This window comes from Peromyscus californicus, unplaced genomic scaffold, assembly GCF_007827085.1.
Source record: "Peromyscus californicus insignis strain IS unplaced genomic scaffold, ASM782708v3 Scaffold_8__1_contigs__length_139910024, whole genome shotgun sequence".
In the NCBI taxonomy this organism is placed as follows: Eukaryota; Metazoa; Chordata; class Mammalia; order Rodentia; family Cricetidae; genus Peromyscus; species Peromyscus californicus.
In genome coordinates, this window is record NW_026294606.1 from 110,416,921 (window position 1) to 110,435,833 (window position 18,913).

An 18,913-nucleotide genomic window follows, 5' to 3' on the forward strand; every position below is an offset into this window, starting at 1 on the left:
CCCTACAGAAAGCACTAGAAGGAAAATTCCAACCTAAGGAAGTCAGATACACCCACAAAAACACAGGCAATAGATAACCCCACAGTAGTAAACCCCAAAGAAGAGAAGTACACACACAATGCAACCAAAAGATAACAGGAATAAACAATCACTGGTCATTAATAACCCTTAATATCAATGAACTCAATTCACATATAAAAAGACACAAGCTAACAGAATGGATATGAAAGCAGGACCCATCTTTCTGCTGCATACAAGAAACACACCTCAAATTCAAAGACAGACACTACCTAAGAGTAAAAAGCTGGGAAAAGACTTTCCAATCAAATGGTCTTAAGAAGCAGCAGGTGTACCCATCCTAAAATCCAGCAAAATAGACTTCAAACTAAAATCAATCAAAAGAGCTCATGAAGAACATTACATACTCATCACAGGAAAGATCCACCAAGATGAAGTTTCAATTCTGAACATTTATGCCCCAAACACAAGGGCACACATATATGTAAAAAAATATTACTAAAGCTTAAATCACATATAAAGCCCCACCACACATTAATAGTGGGAGACTTCAACACCCTACTCTCACCACTGGACAGATCTGCCAAATCAAAACTTAACAGACAAATAATGAAACAAAGAGTTGGTTCTTTGAGAAAATCAACAAGATAGACAAGTCCTTATCCAAACTAACCAAAAGGCAGAGAGAGAGCATCCAAATTAGCAAAATTAGAAAAGAAAAGGGAGACATAACAACTAACATTGAGGAAATCCAGAGAATCATCAGGTCATACTTCAAAAACCTCTACTCCACAAAACAGGAAAATCTAAAAGAAATGGACAATTTTCTGGATAGGTACCACATACCTAAGTTAAATCAAGACCAGATAAACTATTTAAATAGACCAATAACCCCTAAGGAAATAAAAACAGTCATTAAAAGTCTCCCAACCAAAAAAAAGCCCAGGACCAGATGGTTTCAGTGCAGACTTCTACCAGATCTTCAAAGAAGAGCTAATACCAATACTCTTTAAATTGTTCCACACAATAGAAACAGAAGAAATGTTACCAAACTTCTTCTATGAGGCTACAATTACCCTGATTCCCAAGCCAAACAAAAATGCAACAAAGAAAGAGAACTACAGACCAAGCTCCCTCATGAACATTGATGCAAAAATACTCAATAAAATACTGGCAAACAGACTCCAAGAACACATCAAAACAATTATCCACCACGATCAAGTAGGCTTCATCAAGGAATGCAAGGGTGGTTCAACATAAGAAAGTCTGTCAATGTAGTACACCATATAAACAAAATCAAAGAAAAAAAAACCACATGATCATCTGACTAGATGCAGAAAAGGCATTTGACAAAATCCAATACCCCTTCATGATAAATGTCTTGGAGAGATCAGGAATACAGGGAACATACCTAAACATAATAAAGGCAATTTACAGCAAGCCAACAGCCAACATCAAAGTAAATGGAGAGAAACTCAAAGCAATTCCACTAAAAATCAGGAACAAGACAAGGCTGTCCACTTTCCCCATACATATTCAATACAGTACTTGAATTTCTAGCCAGAGCAATAAGACAACATAAGGAGATCAAGTGGATACAGATTGGAAAGGAAGAAGTCAAGCTTTCACTATTTGTAGATGACATGATAGTATACATAAGTGCCCCAAAAATTTGACCAAGGAACTCATCCAGCTTATAAACAACATCATCGATGTAGCAGGATACAAGATTAACTCAAAAAAGATCAGTAGCCCTCCCTTATACAAATGACAAACAGGCTGAGAAGGAAATCACAGATATATCACCCTTTACAAAGGCCACAAATAATACAAAATACCTTGGGGTAACTCTAACTAAGCAAGTGAAGGACCTGTATGACAAGAACTTTATGTCCCTGAAAAAAGAAATTGAAGATGTCAGAAAATGGAAAGATCTCCCATATTCATGGATAGGTAGGATTAACATAGTAAAAATGGCAATCTTATGAAAAGCAAACTACAGATTCAATGCAATCCCCATCAAAATACCAACACAATTCTTCACAGACCTGGAAAGAAGAATACTCAACTTCATATTGAAAAACAAAAAACCCAGGATAGCCAAAAGAATCCTGTACAATAAGACAACCTCTGGAGGCACCATGATCCCTGACTTCAAGCTCTACTATAGAGCTACAGTAATAAAAACAGCTTGGTACTGGCATAAAAAAACAACATGTGGACCAATGTAACTGAACTGAAGACCCTGACATTAATCCGCATATCTATGAACATATGATTTTCCCCAAAGAAGCCAAAACTGTATAATGGAAAAAAGAAAGTATCTTCAACAAATGGTGCTGGCATAACTGGATGTTAACATGTAGAAGACTGCAAATCGATCCATATCTGTCACCGTGCACAAAACTTAACTCCAAGTGGATCAAAGACCTCAACATAAATCCACTTACTCTGACCATGATAGTAGAGAAAGTAAAGTAGTCTTGAATGCATTGGCACTGGAGATCACTTCCTAAATAAGACACCAGTAGCACAGACACTGAGAGAAACAATCAATCAATGGGACCTCTTGAAACTGAGAAGCTTTTGTAGAGCAAAGGATAGAGTCAACAAGACAAAGTGAAAGCCTACAGAACGGGAAAAGATCTTCACCAAATCCACATCTGATAGAGGGCTGATATCCAGAATATACAAAGAACTCAATAAATTAAACATCAAAATAACCAACAGTCCAATTACAAAAAAAATGAGGTATAGAGCTAAACTGAGAATTCTCAACAGAAGAATCTCAAATGGCTGAAAGACATTTAAGGAATTTCTCAACATCCTTAATCATCAGGAAATGCAAATCAAAATGACTCTGAGATACCATCTTATGCCCGTCAGAATAGCTAAGATCAAAAACACTGAAGACAGCTTATGTTGGAGAGGATGTGGAGCAAGGGGAACACTCCTATACTGTTGGTGGGAATACAAACTTGTACAACCACTTTGGAAATCAATATGGCAATTTCTTAGAAAATTGGGAATGAATCTCCCTCAAGACCCAGCTACACCACTCTTGGGTATATACCCAAAGAATGCTCAATCATGCCACAAGGACACATGCTCAACTATGTTCATAGCAGCATTGTTTGTAATAGCCAGTACCTGGAAACAACCTAGATGCCCTTCAACTGAAGAATGGGTAAATGAAATATGGTACATATACACAATGGAGTACTGCTCAGCAGAGAAAAACAATGACATCATGAGGTTTGCAGGCAAATGGATGGAACAAGAAAAAAATCATCCTGAGTAAGGTAACCTAGACTCAGAAAGACAACCATGGTATGTACTCACTCATAAGGGGATACTAGATGCATAGCAAAGGCTAACCAGACTGCAACTCACAGCTACAGGGAGGCTACCTAGTAAAGAGGACCCTAAGAAAGACACAGGGATCACCCAACGACAGAGAAATGGATGAGATCTACATGAGCAAACTGGGCATGAGGGAAGTAATGGAGGGCAAGGGTCAGGGGAAAGAGAGCTTAGGGGAGCAGGATGTCCCAGCTGGATCAGGAACAGGGAGGGAGAACAAGGAAAGAGATACCATGATGAATGAAGACCCCATGGGAATAGGAAGAAGCAGAGTGCTAGAGAGGTCCCCAGAAATCCACAAAGATACCTCCTCTATAGACTACTGGCAATGGTCGAGAGAAAGCCCAAACTGACCTACTCTGGTAATTGGATGGCTGAACACCCTAACTGTCATGGTAAAACTCTCATCAAGTGACTGATGAAAGCAGATGCAGAGATCCATGGCCAAGCCCCAGGTGGAGCTCCAGGAGTCCAATAGGTGAGAGAGAATAGGGATTATATGAGCAAGAAATATTGAGACCATGATTAGAAAAGCACAAGGACAAATAGTCAAATTAGTGGAAACAGATGAACTGTGAACCAGTAACTGAGGAGCCCCCATGGAACTGGGTCAGGCCCTCTGGATAAGTAAGACAGTTGATTAGCTTGAACTATTTAGGAGGCCCCCAGGCAGTGGGCCCGGGACCTGTCCTTAGTGCATGAGCTGTCTTTTTGGAACCTAGGGCCTATGCTGAGACATTTTGCTCAGCCTTGGTGTAGGGAGGAGGGGGCTGGACCTGCCTCAACTAAATCTACCAGGCGGAGCTGAATCTCCAGGGGAGACCTTGCCTTGGAGGAGGTAGGAATGGGGGGTGTGTATTGGGGGGAGAAGATTGGGGGGTGGGAGGAGGGAGGACAGGGGAACCCATGGCTGATATGTAAAATTAAATTAATTATAAAATAAAAACATTTATATATAAAAAAGGATCAAGGAGGTACACACAGGACCCCCTACTCCTCCCTGCTGAAATATAGGCTACCGGGAAAAGAGTAGCCATTGTCTTCTGTTGAGTACACCCTGAAGTGACCATCAGGGTCCAATGGATAGTTTCAAACCCATGGTCTCACTGGTGATCCTAGTCAAATTCAATGAGTATAAAAGTGATAACAACAACAACATGCCATGAATATGGATGAGCTGTTAGCAAAGACAGAGCAGGTAATGAAAGTGCAAGGAAGAATTAATTATAAGGAATATGCTTTATACCTCTTTGAAATTGCCAAGGAATTAACTGAATAAACGATGAATTGTGCATAGGTATTAACTGCTTATCTGGCAGAAGATATAACTTCAGTGAGCCTAGTTAGAAAGTACCATGTTTCCAGTCAAGATAATCCTGGAAGAATTTTATATGTAAACACATGCTTATATCTAGCAATTTAAAAATATGAACCAGAAAAATTCTACACACTTATGATGCTGGCACGTGGTAGTCACTGCACAGTGATATCCTGTCTCAAGAATAACAAAGAGCATGCACACACACAGAAACACACACACACAATTTAACAAGTTTTATACAGAGAAATACAGTGTGGAGCCACGGAAAGGCTTCATGTCCAGACAGATATATTTTTGGAGCGGAGCTCTGTCACTTCCTAAATCTCTGTGACAGGCTGTTTCTCTGTAAATTGGAGGGCATGCCACCTGTCAACAAGGATTAGTTACAAAATTAAGTGAATGTGTTCAGCTAATGTTCTGTACTGCACATTAACATGCATAACATTCCTTTCACCAAAAAACAAACAGGGGGAAGCAGACATGCCAGTTCCTTGATATTTTGAGAAGAGGAAATGGGGTAAAACTCTTTTGTTTAGCAACATATTCATAAAACACATTCTCATATCTAATATGAACTATCTAATACAAACTAAAGAAGACAGAAAGGTAGATGGGAGAGAACAAGGTGAGAGAAGGATGACTTAGTACATTGGCTCTAAAGTTGCAAACCACCGGGTCTTTACAAAAGAAACAGGTAAGTGTTATGGCTTACTTTCTGATTCTGTCAATGTAAAGATTTAAGTATATGGATTCAAACACTGTAAACATGAAATCAGTTTGAATCCCTGGCAAAGGAACTCCAAGCATTTCTTCATATCCATGAATATCTTCTTAAACACTACCAATAAGTCACTTAATATACAGAATAAAAGGATTTAAAAGACAAGTTAAATATCAAAGCCACTTAAGGACACTGTCTGTTGTCTTTGTGAGTTTGACAGGTGCTGTGGGATGGTCTGTATGTCAAATGTGTTGCTGGTTGGTCAATAAATAAATCACTGATTGGCCAGTGGCCAGGAAGGAAGTATAGGCGGGACTAACAGAGAGGAGAATTGAGAGAACAGGAAGGCGTAAGAGAGACACTGCCAGCCACCACGATGAGAAACAGCATGTGAAGATGCCGGTAAGCCACGAGCCACGTGGCAAGGTATAGATTTATAGAAATAGATTAATTTAAGCTGTAAGAACAGTTAGCAAGAAGCCTGCCACGGCCATGCAGTTTGTAACCAATATAAGTCTCTGTGTTTACTTGGTCGGGTCTGAGTGGCTGTGGGACTGGCAGGTGAGAGAGATTTGCCCTGACTGTGGGCCAGGCAGGAAAACTCTAGCTACAGACAGGAAAACATACACCAATAATTTAAGTAATGATTTCACCCTTTTGAAGGCATGAAAACATCCAATTTGAAAAAACAATGAATTTACACCATTTGTATTTTTTATTGATAACAAAGTGACTTATAACTCAAACTGAGCCTAGAAACCTGCATGGCCTTGACATTAGAAACCATAGTATTCCTCTGCTTTCTTATCAACACAAAATTTAGATGAGAATTGAACACATAACTGTACATATATATGTACAAATCTATCTCCCAATAAAGGAATTATTATGTTATAGGCAAGACATTTGTTGACACATGAGTGTTGACTCTAATCATTCTTTCCACAATTGACAGAATTGGGAACTTATTTTGTTATTACAAAATTACCTCCTACCACTTAAAATGAACTAAGGTAACTCAAATGAATAAAGAGAGAGAATGTAATTACAAGTTAAGTGCTGTGGCAGTTTACTTATTATTTTTATGAAGAGAAACATTTAGAGAGAAAAAAAGACTTAAAAAACAAAGAGAAACTGTTTTCAACAGAGTAATTAGAATAGAATAAAAATGTATAGACAGAAAACTAGAAGTTACAATGGCAAAATCATAACTGCAATGCAATACAGGGGATTATTACAAATTATGTTATAAGTAGAATTTTTAGGAGGTTCCTACACAATCTCCAGGTTTCAATAATGTTTTCCTCCTTAAGAGGTGGATTAGCAGGGTTAGAAGTTCAAGTTTATCATCAGCTACAGAACAAGTTCAAGGGCAGCCTGCACTGTATTGGGGGAATGAATGTGGAAGGGAGAAAGAAATATGGATGAAGGGACAGAGAAGGAGAAGAAAAAGAAGAAAAGGAGAGGAAAAGAAAGGAAAGGAAAGAGATGGAATAAAATTGTTCTCTTGTTACTTTTTCTTAAAACTAGGGTCAAAATCACTGACACTGCTTGGCCACCAGCCTTTGCTTGATATACCAAATGTACTGTGCAGAAGAAAGAATACTGCTCACTTAACCCTGACCATATGTTGTTCAACTTGCATGCATTTTTCCATATGGGAAAGCACAGAAGACTAGATAAATTGTCTACAACTTTTAGAAGAATTGGTTTAAAAATAGTGGCCTACCAGTATCAACATTGCAGATTGTTTTGCCTGTGGGAATAAAGCTTTGCATAATGCACAATTTAATGATCTGTCTCTGGGGTTTTCTAAGGAACATATTCTCACTCAATGAATATTTGCTTGATGGATTTATAGTGCAAAATCTTTATGTTTGGTGACAATATCTGACCCATGCTCTCTTTAAAAGTTGAATATATTAAAACATTTCCCTTCAACAAAATGAAATTGCCCCGGGTAGACATATTGCCTCTATGTGTCATGGTAAGATTCTCTGTAGGGTACCCAGTCTTCTCATGTTGTGGTTGTGTCCAGTGCTTATTAAATAAAATAGTAGCTTGAGTTTCTCTTTCTATTTAAAATTGGACAGATGGAGGACATTATATTCTATTATTGTTAGTAAACATTTCCTTTCTTCTCTCAGAGCTCTGGTAGAAATCAATGGGAACTCTCCCAGTGATCAGTGGAGGTGAAAGGAGACACAGCGGGGCCATTTTAAATAGGTGGCTTTACATTTGAAAAGTCACATCTATTTATTAGCGATCATTAGCAAGGTTAGAGGGTAAAAGGAATATAAAATATGAGAATTAGCATCATTAAATACAAACATAGCCAGATCCATTCATTAAATCCACTTCTAATTTCTATCTATTATGTGTAGCTTAAATGTTTTCTGAATACTTTTCTTCTACATGTTTGGTTCATGACAGTTTATATATGCTCCATGACATCCCATCATATGGACTAGGTATCTTCAATATAAGTTAAAGAAATTTTTAAAAGTATAAATTATGAAAAGATATCACAGAAAGGCAAAGTGATAGTCTCTTATTTAATATTTATAAACAAGTGTTTTTAAACATCTCACCCACAAAATCTGATACTGAATGAGTAACTGTCACTATTGTATTATACTGAGTATTTAAATTCACATATTTACAGGCATGTCTATGCTTATAATTGTTTTGTTTGCTTTGTTATAAAAATTAAGAAATTGGAATAAATTCACTGTCAATATTATTTTCATGATAACTTTATGAGGCACAATTATTATATCATTGGTATTTGTGTATCTTAGTTTTTTTTTTTCTTTTTTTTTCATTTTTTTTTTTAATTTTGCAATACAATTCAGTTCTACATATCAGCCACGGATTCCCTTGTTCTCCCCCCTTCCGTCCCCCTCACCTTCCCCCCAAGCCCCCCCCATTCCCATCTCCTCCAAGCTCTGTATCTTAGTTTTTGAAGATTTCTAGGTATTACAGTATTTTAAAGAATGTACTAAGCTTTTTATGCCACTTATAGTATTCAGGTTTTGTTTCTTTTTTTTAAAGTTTGACTTGTATGAAGTGCATTCATTTGGGAAATATGTATTCTAATTTGTTTTTGATGAGTGGGTAATACTAAGAATATTTCTAAAGCCATAAAATTGCCTAGTAACTTAGAACAGAAGATTCTTGGTGACATAGGCCCATGTACTGATGCACCCTCAACTCTGTAGTGCTACCATAACTATATACCTACCATATGTGCTTCTGCTTGGGACACTAATAAGTCTATAAAAGTCACATGCATTGCCTTTTGTACATAGGACACCAGAAGGGAAATTAGCAAATATTCAAGTGCCTATCTTGTCTATACTGCTTAATCAATGATCAGGACTCCAGAGATGTGTAATCCTAGTTCCTATATGATTGCATAAAGGTGACAAGATACAGCCCCCTGAAAATTTTCATTAAATCCTGAAACATTGCTCTATGTAAAAGAGTATGTGCTAGTTTTCTATTATTTTCAAAATAACCAGAGATAAAGTCAACTTCAAAAGAAGGAAAGTTTGGTATTTTTCAAGTCCATTATTGATAGCCACATTACTTTTGGACCTGTGATCTCATGTGAGCACATCAAAGTAAAGGGCACATGGTTAATCAGCACAGCTATGATAGCCTGCTTGGATCTAAGGACACAGGTGGTGAACAGCAAACAAGGTCCCACAGTTCCTCTTGAGGGAAGACCTCCAATCATCAAGACTTCCTGCATGGACATATGAGTTCAAAGTTTTAGTGTCTTCCCAAAATGAGAGGCTGAGAGTCACACTGTTAACAAAGGGACCTATGGGGGAACATCCAGATCTAAATTCTAACAGAGGAAAACAACTGTGAGTACACAGAAAGATATGTACTTCAGGTGAGGTTCACAGAAGGACTCAGAAAGAGGTATTTACATCTAGAATGAAAAGATTCCTTTCTAGTGAAACAGTAATGCATGGTACTAATGATAAAAGTATTCCTATGACTTACAATAAATGAATCTTCTTTTGGTTACAAGACTGTATGATATCATGAATCACAGACAAGCACCATAGATCTAAAGAAGCACAATTAGATCAGGCTTCATTTCATTATCATTCAATATGGGCAGGGGACACTACTTCAAAACACATGCTTCATTATACAAAATGCAAGATTAAAATCTCCACTCCTTAAGCAAATTTTAAATGCAACATAGATAACTTCTGTATGCATGGCAAGATAAATTAACATATTGTGGTGTATACAGCAATACGATTTAAATCATGATTGAAAAAGCTAACTAAAAATCTGACAGCCATAAATCCAATTTAATCTTATTTAATCAAAGAACCTGCTTATATCCGATCATTTGATGAAAACTGGCAGTTAATGGTTTTTCAAAGCACCACGATTTAGACAGTAGTTCTAGGAGTGATAATAAAACCCAACGACTGCCTTCCAATTTAGCAAATAATTTAGAAATATTTAGAGAGAGACATTAGTGTTCACTGGAGATAAAATTGTGGGTTGTTCAGTATCTAGAAATATTTTATTTTCGAAGGAACACATGCTTGTTGATGTTGGTTTTAAGACAGATTTGAATAGATGTTATCAACAAGCTGAAATAGAGTTGGAATACTTATCCAAACTGTAGAAGTTCATTCCTTACACTTTGGATACAACAGTATTTTTCTACTTGTGTCTAAAAAGGAAAAAAGAGATATAATATTAATTTATTTTATATTTTTAAAATCAGTTTTGCCTTAAGGTAGAATAATTAATTTTTATACCCTTAATGATTTCAATTGTCAGATTGTCAAGTAATGGCTTATATTCCCATGCTTGCTGTATTCTCTGGTTTTTTTGTTTGTTTGTTTTTTTGTTTTGTTTTTTTGAAATTTACATTCATTTCTTCAGGAAAAAGACAGATCTTAGACGACTTTTCCAGTACTGAGCATAGGGTATTCACATGTATTGCAAGTCCAGCGTCCCAGCATCAGGATAGGATCACCATTCCCAGATAACTTTGGCTGAGCATCAACCAGTTCCAGTAAAATCAGAATCATGTTTAAAATACTTCTCTAACTGAGCAGCAAGTGCCTGTCTTTATTAGGAGGCAGATAAATTATACCTTCCTAGAAAGTAAGACATGATAGAAAGAATATGATAAATTTCTGTTAAAAATAGCAAATCAAGTTGACTTGTGGGGGACTATGGAGAGATTATCCAACAGGAAACTGTTCAGCATCCAGGCATGAGGATCTGAGATTGAATGTCCAGCACCCACATCAAAAGTAAAAAATGTCTACCAATGAAAAACAGCCCAAGGCCAGAGAGTCTTAGTGAAAAATTCTAGGAGACATTTCAAAGAACAATTTATGTCAATACTCTTCAAATTGTTTCAGAAAATAGTAACAGAAGGAACATGGCCTAATTAATTTTACCAGTTACTCTGATACCCAAACCGCATAAAGACTAAACATAAAGAAGTATAGATAAATTACCCTTATGAACATAAATGCAAAAATACTCAATAAAACACAAAACAAATCTAAAAACCTATCAAAATATCATCTAACATGATCAAGTAGGCTTTATCTCAGAGATGCAGGGATGGTTCCTTATTAAAAAAAATATCAGTAAATATAACCTGCCATATAAACAAACAAATAAAAAGAATAAAACAAAAAATGATCATCTCATTACATCATTACACACAGGATATGGCCTTTGACAAAATCCAGCACCCTTTCTGGAGTAACAAAGGATACAAGAGACATACTTCATCATAATAAATGAAGTTTACAGCAAGCCTATAAACAAAATCAAATTAAATGAAGAAAAACTCAAAGCAATTCCATTAAAATCAGAAACAAAGTAAGTTTGTACAATCTCACCACCTTCATGCTATATATTACTTGAAGTTTTTGCTAGAACAGTATGCAAAATTGAGGAGATCAACTGATACAAATTGGAAAGGTATAAATCAAAGTATTGTTGTTTGCTGATGATATGACAGTATACATCAATGACCCTAAAATTACACCTAGGACTCCTACATCTGAAAACACCTTCAGTGTAGTAGCTTGATGACAGATTAACTCAATAAAATGTTTAGCACTCCCATATACAAATGACAGACTGAGAAAGAAATCAGTGAAACAGCACCTTTCACAATAACAACAAATAATATAAAATATCTTGGGTTACTCTATCCAAGCAAGTGTAAGACTACTATGATTAAAAACTTCCAGTCTTTGAAGACAGAAATTGAAGTAGATTTCAGAAGCTAGAAAGATCTCCAATGCTCATAGATCAGTAGGATTAATTTAAAAACTGCCCATATTACCAAAAAGCAATCTACGGATTCCATGCAATCCTCATCAAAATTCTAACACAATTCTTTATAGATCTTGAGAGGGACATTCTCAATTTTGTATGGGAAAACAGCAACAACAACACAACATGATAGCTAAAACAACCGTGAACAATGAAAGAACTGCTGGAGATATTACCATTCCCATTCAATTGTACTGCATCAGGCATCATTCAATTGTACTAGAAACCTGTAGTAATAAAGAACAAAGGATATTGGCATAAAAACAGACATGTTGATGATCAATGGAATGGAATTGAAGATAGAGGCATAAATTTACACACCTGTGGACTTCTGATTTGTGATCAAGAGACCAGGAATACACACTGGAAAAAAGACAGCATCTTCAACAAATGGTGCTGGTCAAATTGGCTATCTGTAGGTGCAAGAATGCAAAGAGATCTATATCTATTACCCTGGATGAAACCCAAGTTCAAATGGATCAAAGACCTCAACATAAAACTGTGAAAACATTGGCACAGGAGACAACTTTCTCAACAGAACACTTTTCGGGCAAACACTCAGATCAACAATTAATAATTGTGACCTCATGAAACTGAAAAGCTTCTGGAAAGCAAAAGAAACCATAAATTAGACAAAGCAGCAGCCTATAGAATGTGAACATATTTTTTACCAACTTCTGGGGAAGGGCAAATAAAATAGATTTTGAGGGTGGACAGGGTGCAGTTTGGGGCTGAAGCAAGAGGGATCAAGTGGGTTGGTGTCTTAGTTAGGGTTTCTATTGCCGTGAAGAGACTCCATGATCATAGCAACTCTTTTCTTTTATTAAGGATTTTTTTTATTCATTTTACATACCAACCACACATCCCCTTCTCTTCCCTCCTCTGGTCCCTCCAGCCTTCCCCCCACAACCCACCCGCCATTCCCTTGTCCAATGAGGTATGGCCTCCCATTGGGAGTCAGCAGAGCTTGGTACATTCAGTAGAGTCAGGTCCAAGCCCCTTCCCCTGCATCAAGGCTGTACAAGCTGTCTCACCATAGGTAGTGGGCTCCAAAAAGCCAGCTCACACACCAGGGATGGATCCTGATCCTACTGCCAGGGGTCCCCTTAAGCAGTTCAAGCATCATAACTGTGTTGCTTATGCAGAGGCCCTAATCCAGTCCCATAGAGGCTTCACGCTGTTGGTCTAAAATTCATGAGTTCCCTCTAGTTTGGTTTGGTTTCCTCTGTAGGTTTCCCTATCATGATCTTGATGGCCCTTGGCAACTCTTACAATGAAAACATTTTCAGAGGTTCAGTCATTATCATCATGGCAGAGGACATGGCAGTGTGCAGGTAGACATGGTGCTGGCTACATCTTAATCAGAATGCAACAGGAAATGGTCTCAGTATCACACTGAGCAAAGCTTGAGCACATATGAGACCACAAAGCCCACCTCCACAGTGACACACTTCCTCCAACAAGGCGACACCCACTCTAACAAATCCACAACTTCCAATAGTGCCACTCCCTTTGGGGGCCACTTTCTTTCAAACCACCACAGTTGGGGAGATGGGATAGAGGGAGAGAATTCAGGGAGATGGCTGGAATTAGGGGGCATTTGTGGGACATTGTGGAAACCTAATGTAGTGGAATCTTCCTGGAGTCTATGAGTGTGATCCTTCCTAGTGAGCACTCCCAGTAATGAGAGATTATAGAGTCTGAACTTTTAGTCAGAAAAGGCCTCCAGTGGAGGGACTGATGTTGCATTTCATTGAGGGCCAAGGGGTGCTGTGGATATCTTAAAGCAACCCAGACTAATGTTAGGAGAAAAGTTCTTTCTCCAAAAACTGGCAGAGGTTCCACATTGCCAGGGAGGCAACCACACAATTCATTATATGTGGAGAGGTTGAACTGGTGCCTGAATGTTGTCTTCAACCTACATTCTAATCTCTTTGGGTGGGAAGGTACTCTGCAGGCAACCAATAGAGAAACATGGACACCAATCCACCCTTAAAACATTTTACCTACTGTCTGTCCTGCCTGCAAAATGTGCTGGTACAATAGAGATTCGGAACTTGTGAGAGTGGCCAACAGATATCTGATTAAAGTGAGGCCTACTCCGAGAGAGAGACAGAGAGAGAGAGAGAGAGAGAGAGAGAGAGAGAGAGAGAGAGAGAGAGAGAGAGAGAGAGAGAGAGAGAGAGAGACCATGTCTGACACTGCTTGGATGGACAAGAACCAGAGACTATATAGCCCAGAGTCCTAGGGCAGAACCATACATGACTGGTAAAGAAAATCAATAAATCAATGAAATGATTTCTAATGATATTCTGCTATATTCATAGGTTGGTTCCTTTTCCAAGCATCATCGGAGACGCTTCCTCTGACAGCAGATGGGAGTAGATACATAGACTCAAAGCCAGACATTATGTGCAGAGAGAAAGTCTAAACTGAATGTCCCATTGGGTCTCTCCCTTCAGAGATCAGGGAATCCCACAGAAGGAGGGGCAAGGAGACTGTAGACATCAGAGGGGATAGAAGACACCAGGAGAATGTGGCACACTGAATCAACTGAGCAGGGCTCATATGAGCTCACACAGACAAGCACGGGGCCTCTAAAGGTCTGCGTCAGGTCCTATGTATATATGTTGTGACTCTTAGCTTGGTGTTTTTGTGGGACTTCTTACTGTGGGAGTGACTGTGTCTTTGGCTCTTCTGCTTGCTCTTTGAACCCTTTTCCTCCTATTTGATTGCCTTGGCCAGTCTCTCTGTGAGGGCTTTGCCTTGTCTTATTCTATTTCATTTTGTCCTATTTGGTTGTTGTCTCTTGGAGGCCTGTACTTCTCTGAAGTGAGAAAGAGAGGGATTAGATCTGGGAGAGAGGGGAGGTGGGGAGAAATTAGGAGGAGTGGAAGGCAGGCGAATTGTGGTCAGGATGTATTGTATGAGAGAAGAATCTATTTTCAATTTGAACAACAAATTTAAACAACAAATAAATGAATTATTGAGGAGACATAGTGAGGACATGGGAGGAGTTTGAGAGGAGGAAATTGATGTCAATGTGATCAAAATACATTGTATGTATAGATGGAATTTTTAAAATTAAAAACAAAGATGGACTGTTACCTAGAAAAGAAATCTACCTCTGGCTTTCACTCAAAAACATGTACACACACACACATGTACCCATGCATATGCTGAGAAGCTCATACAACACACATCACCACGAAAACAATAAAGTAAAACCTGGAGAACTGAACACAAATATGTGTAGTTCCTTTATTTTTTACCATCATTGTGATTTACTGATTGAATACTATGTTCTAGACAATGAAGTGCTAACTCAGGATAGAAAAGTGGGCATGCTCAGTAATGAGGCTAACCTTTTTGGAAATTAAAAATTAGTAAGGGAATACATTTTATAACTGTCAATCTTAATGGAAATTTCATTTTGAAAAAAGATATCTAAAGGAAAAATGATAACTCATAAGAGAATAGTTTTTTTTTTTGTCGTCATGATAGGAGTCTTAGAAGAATTCTTAGAGGAAGAAACATTTCTAATGATATGTGGAGTACAAAAAAACTTAATGATGTTTAGTCAGAGTTGTTAATGCATATTCGACAAAATACACACCAAATGGAAAGGCACTGTTGGCATGAGAGAGCAAGACCCACTCAAAGTATGGGCATGAGACACAGTTAATGTTTTCAAAACTTGTATTTGTTTGTTTATATACACTTCGATGTTTTGCTTGCCTAACATGTATGACTACTCACCAGGGGTGTGCCTTGTACCTACAGTGTTCACGAGATGCTCTCAGACTATCTGGAACTGGAGTTACAGGTGGTTATAAGCTACCATGTGGGTGCTAGGAATTAAGCCTGGATCCTCTGGAAGAGCAGTTAGTGCTTCTAACCATTGAACCGTCTTTCTAGCCCAAATTACAGTTTATCTTAATCATTTAGGTTATCATTGTAGGAGATAAGATTAAACAGTGGCAGTTAAAATCATAAATAGTGACTCTTTTTGTAATGGGTGAGTAAACCTTGGAAAACTTCTTTGTAACATTGGCTGCAGTTCCTTTGCAGCCATGCTTATTTATACTAGGAGTATAAATCTCATTCTTTATATCCACCATACATCACACAGCCCATGGATTTCTTCTTTCCTCAACATCTCTCAGTCATTGTAGATTCCAGTTGTTTCTTCTGTCTGATTTAATTTTGAATCAATTCCGAAAGAGGAACTTTCATGTATTCTTTCGTTCCATCTGTCTGTAAGAATCCTTCTTCAGTACTGGCAGTAATGCTCTAAAACAAAGACTTTAAGTGAGTTAACTGATTGGAGCTATGTGACATTTTTTACCCTTGAACTTTTCATCAGCTTCCCTGCAAATGCAAGGCCTAAATGCAAGTTACAAGATTTGCTCTGAGTTTATAAAACCAGAGTACATTCAGTAGACTCTAATTGGATACATTATAATCAAACACATAAATATCATATAAATACTAAAAGGGGAGATTTAACATTTCTCATTTGTTACAAACAACAAGGGATAAAAATCATCTAAGTCCATCTTTTGTCTTTGGCTCTATCATCAGTTATTCAATGCTAGGTGAGTCATTTTTCCCCAATCTAATTCAATGAATTATACATTTTGTGAACTAAAATTAAGGGCCTGGGAGATGGATCAGCTGGTAAAATGCTTAGCATTAAAGCATGAAGAACTGAGTTTAGGTCTTCACCACCCATATAAAAAGCCAAGCATTGGTGCCTGTGAAACTGTAATCCAGATGTGGGGGCTTCAGACAGGTAGATACCCGGGGCTCAATGGCCAGTTCTCTAGCTGCATCTGTCAGCTGCAAGTGCAGTGAAATACCCCAGATATCAAGTGAAGAAGTAATTGACAAAACAGCTGAACTCAATCATAAAGCTCCACAATCATGCATGTAGACATGTGCATCTACACACTGCATACCAACACACACACACACACACACACACACACACACACACACACACACACACACACACACGCCACTGCTATTAAACTGCTGTGTAGTATGTGAACACCACAAGTAACTGTGTACCACTACGAGACCCTTAAAAAAGCTAGCAAACACTATTATTGTATACTTTTGGGTTAGACCCCCCCCCCAGGAAAGTAGCTTTTTATTTTAATCCACGATTAAATCACATTTTTGATTTTTCAGAAAAACCAACAATGGAGAAAAATTCCTTTGATAATCTTAATCAGAGAAAAAATAAGCCTACTTTCCTCCAAGCCAAACTATCTCTGACCATTTTTCTTTCTTAATTGGTTTACAGTAAATACTTTGCCTTTTCTTTTATTCTTTCCAGACCAGCACAGATGTTATGTATGACAGGTTAAAACAACAGGTGCTTAGAGTCTTCCACAGATGGCCAAAAAGAGTCTACTATCTAAAGGTCACGACCCTACATTTTGTTCCTAGCCTTTTTTTTTTTAAGTTTTCACAACTTTAAACCTTTTTCTTATGAGTAGGAACCAGAGAGGTACTGATTTATACTCTGTCTTTTGCTTTTGTTACTGTTATGTGTTTGCTCTTTTATTTATTTGCTGCTTTTTGCTCTGAACAATTCTCTCTCTCCTTCTTTAGTCCCACGTGCAGGTATGATTATTTTAGCACAGAAGACTGACATTATTTGTATAGCATTCTAAAGGAGGGATGCTATCTTAAAGTTTTATATGGAAAAGCAGAAATTAATTTGAAGAGAATCCATCTGTAGTAGTTTGAATATGATTGGCTCTTATAAGCTCATAAGGAATGGTACTACTTGGAGTTGTGGTCTTATTGAAGTAGGTATGGCTTGTAGGAGGAAGTATCTCACTGTGCGGGCAGGCTTTGAGGTCTCCTATGCTCAAGCTACACCTCGTTTACATCACTTCCTGTTGCCTGGGGATCAAGATGTAGTACTCCCACGTCCTTCAGCACCATGTCAGCCTGCATGCCACCATGTCACATCATGATAATAAGGGACTAACCCTCTGAAATGTAAGCCACCCCTAGTAAATGTTTTTCTTTATAAGAGTTTCAGGGGTCATGTTGTCTCTTCACAGCAATAGAAACCCTACCTAAAACACCATCTAAGATTATATGTCCTCCCAGAAAAATTATCAGCAAGGTGTCTACATACAGCACATTTTTCCTTCCTGTGCAAATTGCCATGAAGTATTCTTCTACTGAATAAATGTTGTCGCTGGGTATATCTCTGAGGATATTTCAGAATTTTCTACATCCCTAAAGCCTTCAATGAAAACAATACAAATGTTTGGAACCTAGTATTCCTCGAGGCAGAGACGTCACTGTTGTAAGCCATTTTCCCCACTTCTCTTTGTTCGCCTACTCAGCTTCCTCCTGCTGCTCCTTCTGCTCCTCTTCATCCTTCTCCTCTTCTTCCTCTCTCTCTCTGTTATGTTTCACATGATAAAATCATATAATTGTTTTATTTTTATTTTTATGTGTATGAGTATTTTGCCTGCATATATGTTGGTGTACTACATGTGTGCCTGGCATTCACAGAGATTGGATGAGGATAACTGAACCCCTGGAACTGGAGTTATAGATGGTTGTGGGTGTTAGGAACAATACTTCAGTTCTTCACAAAAGCAGCAAGTGACCTGAATCACTGAGACATATCCCGAGGCTCTCAAAGTTATTCAGCACACTAAGAAGTTCAGACTATTTAATTCACAAATAACCAGTGAGAGGAAAGATCAATTGTGTTGTTTCACCATAATCTTGAGAAATAAAATAGCTATACTTCCAATTATCAACAATGGCACACTAATAGTACTGCTCACTCATTACTGCTAGTAATTTTCTCATTGTGAATTATTACCTTTGTTTTATTGATGGTGAAACTTCATCCACTGAGGGTTAAGTTGACTTCTTAGAGCCGTCTTACTCTGGTAAAGCTAACATGGGAAAAGTTACTTCAGGCTTTGTTATCCTCTTGTTTACCCACCTCTGAATCAAGACATTACTACTTGGTGTTTCAAAATATAGTAGTATGGATACTATTCTCCTTCAAATATGAAAGAGAAAGAGATAGCAACTAAACATCATGAAAACAGACATACATTCTTTGTTAGTAATGGATACAAACTTGTGGGAGT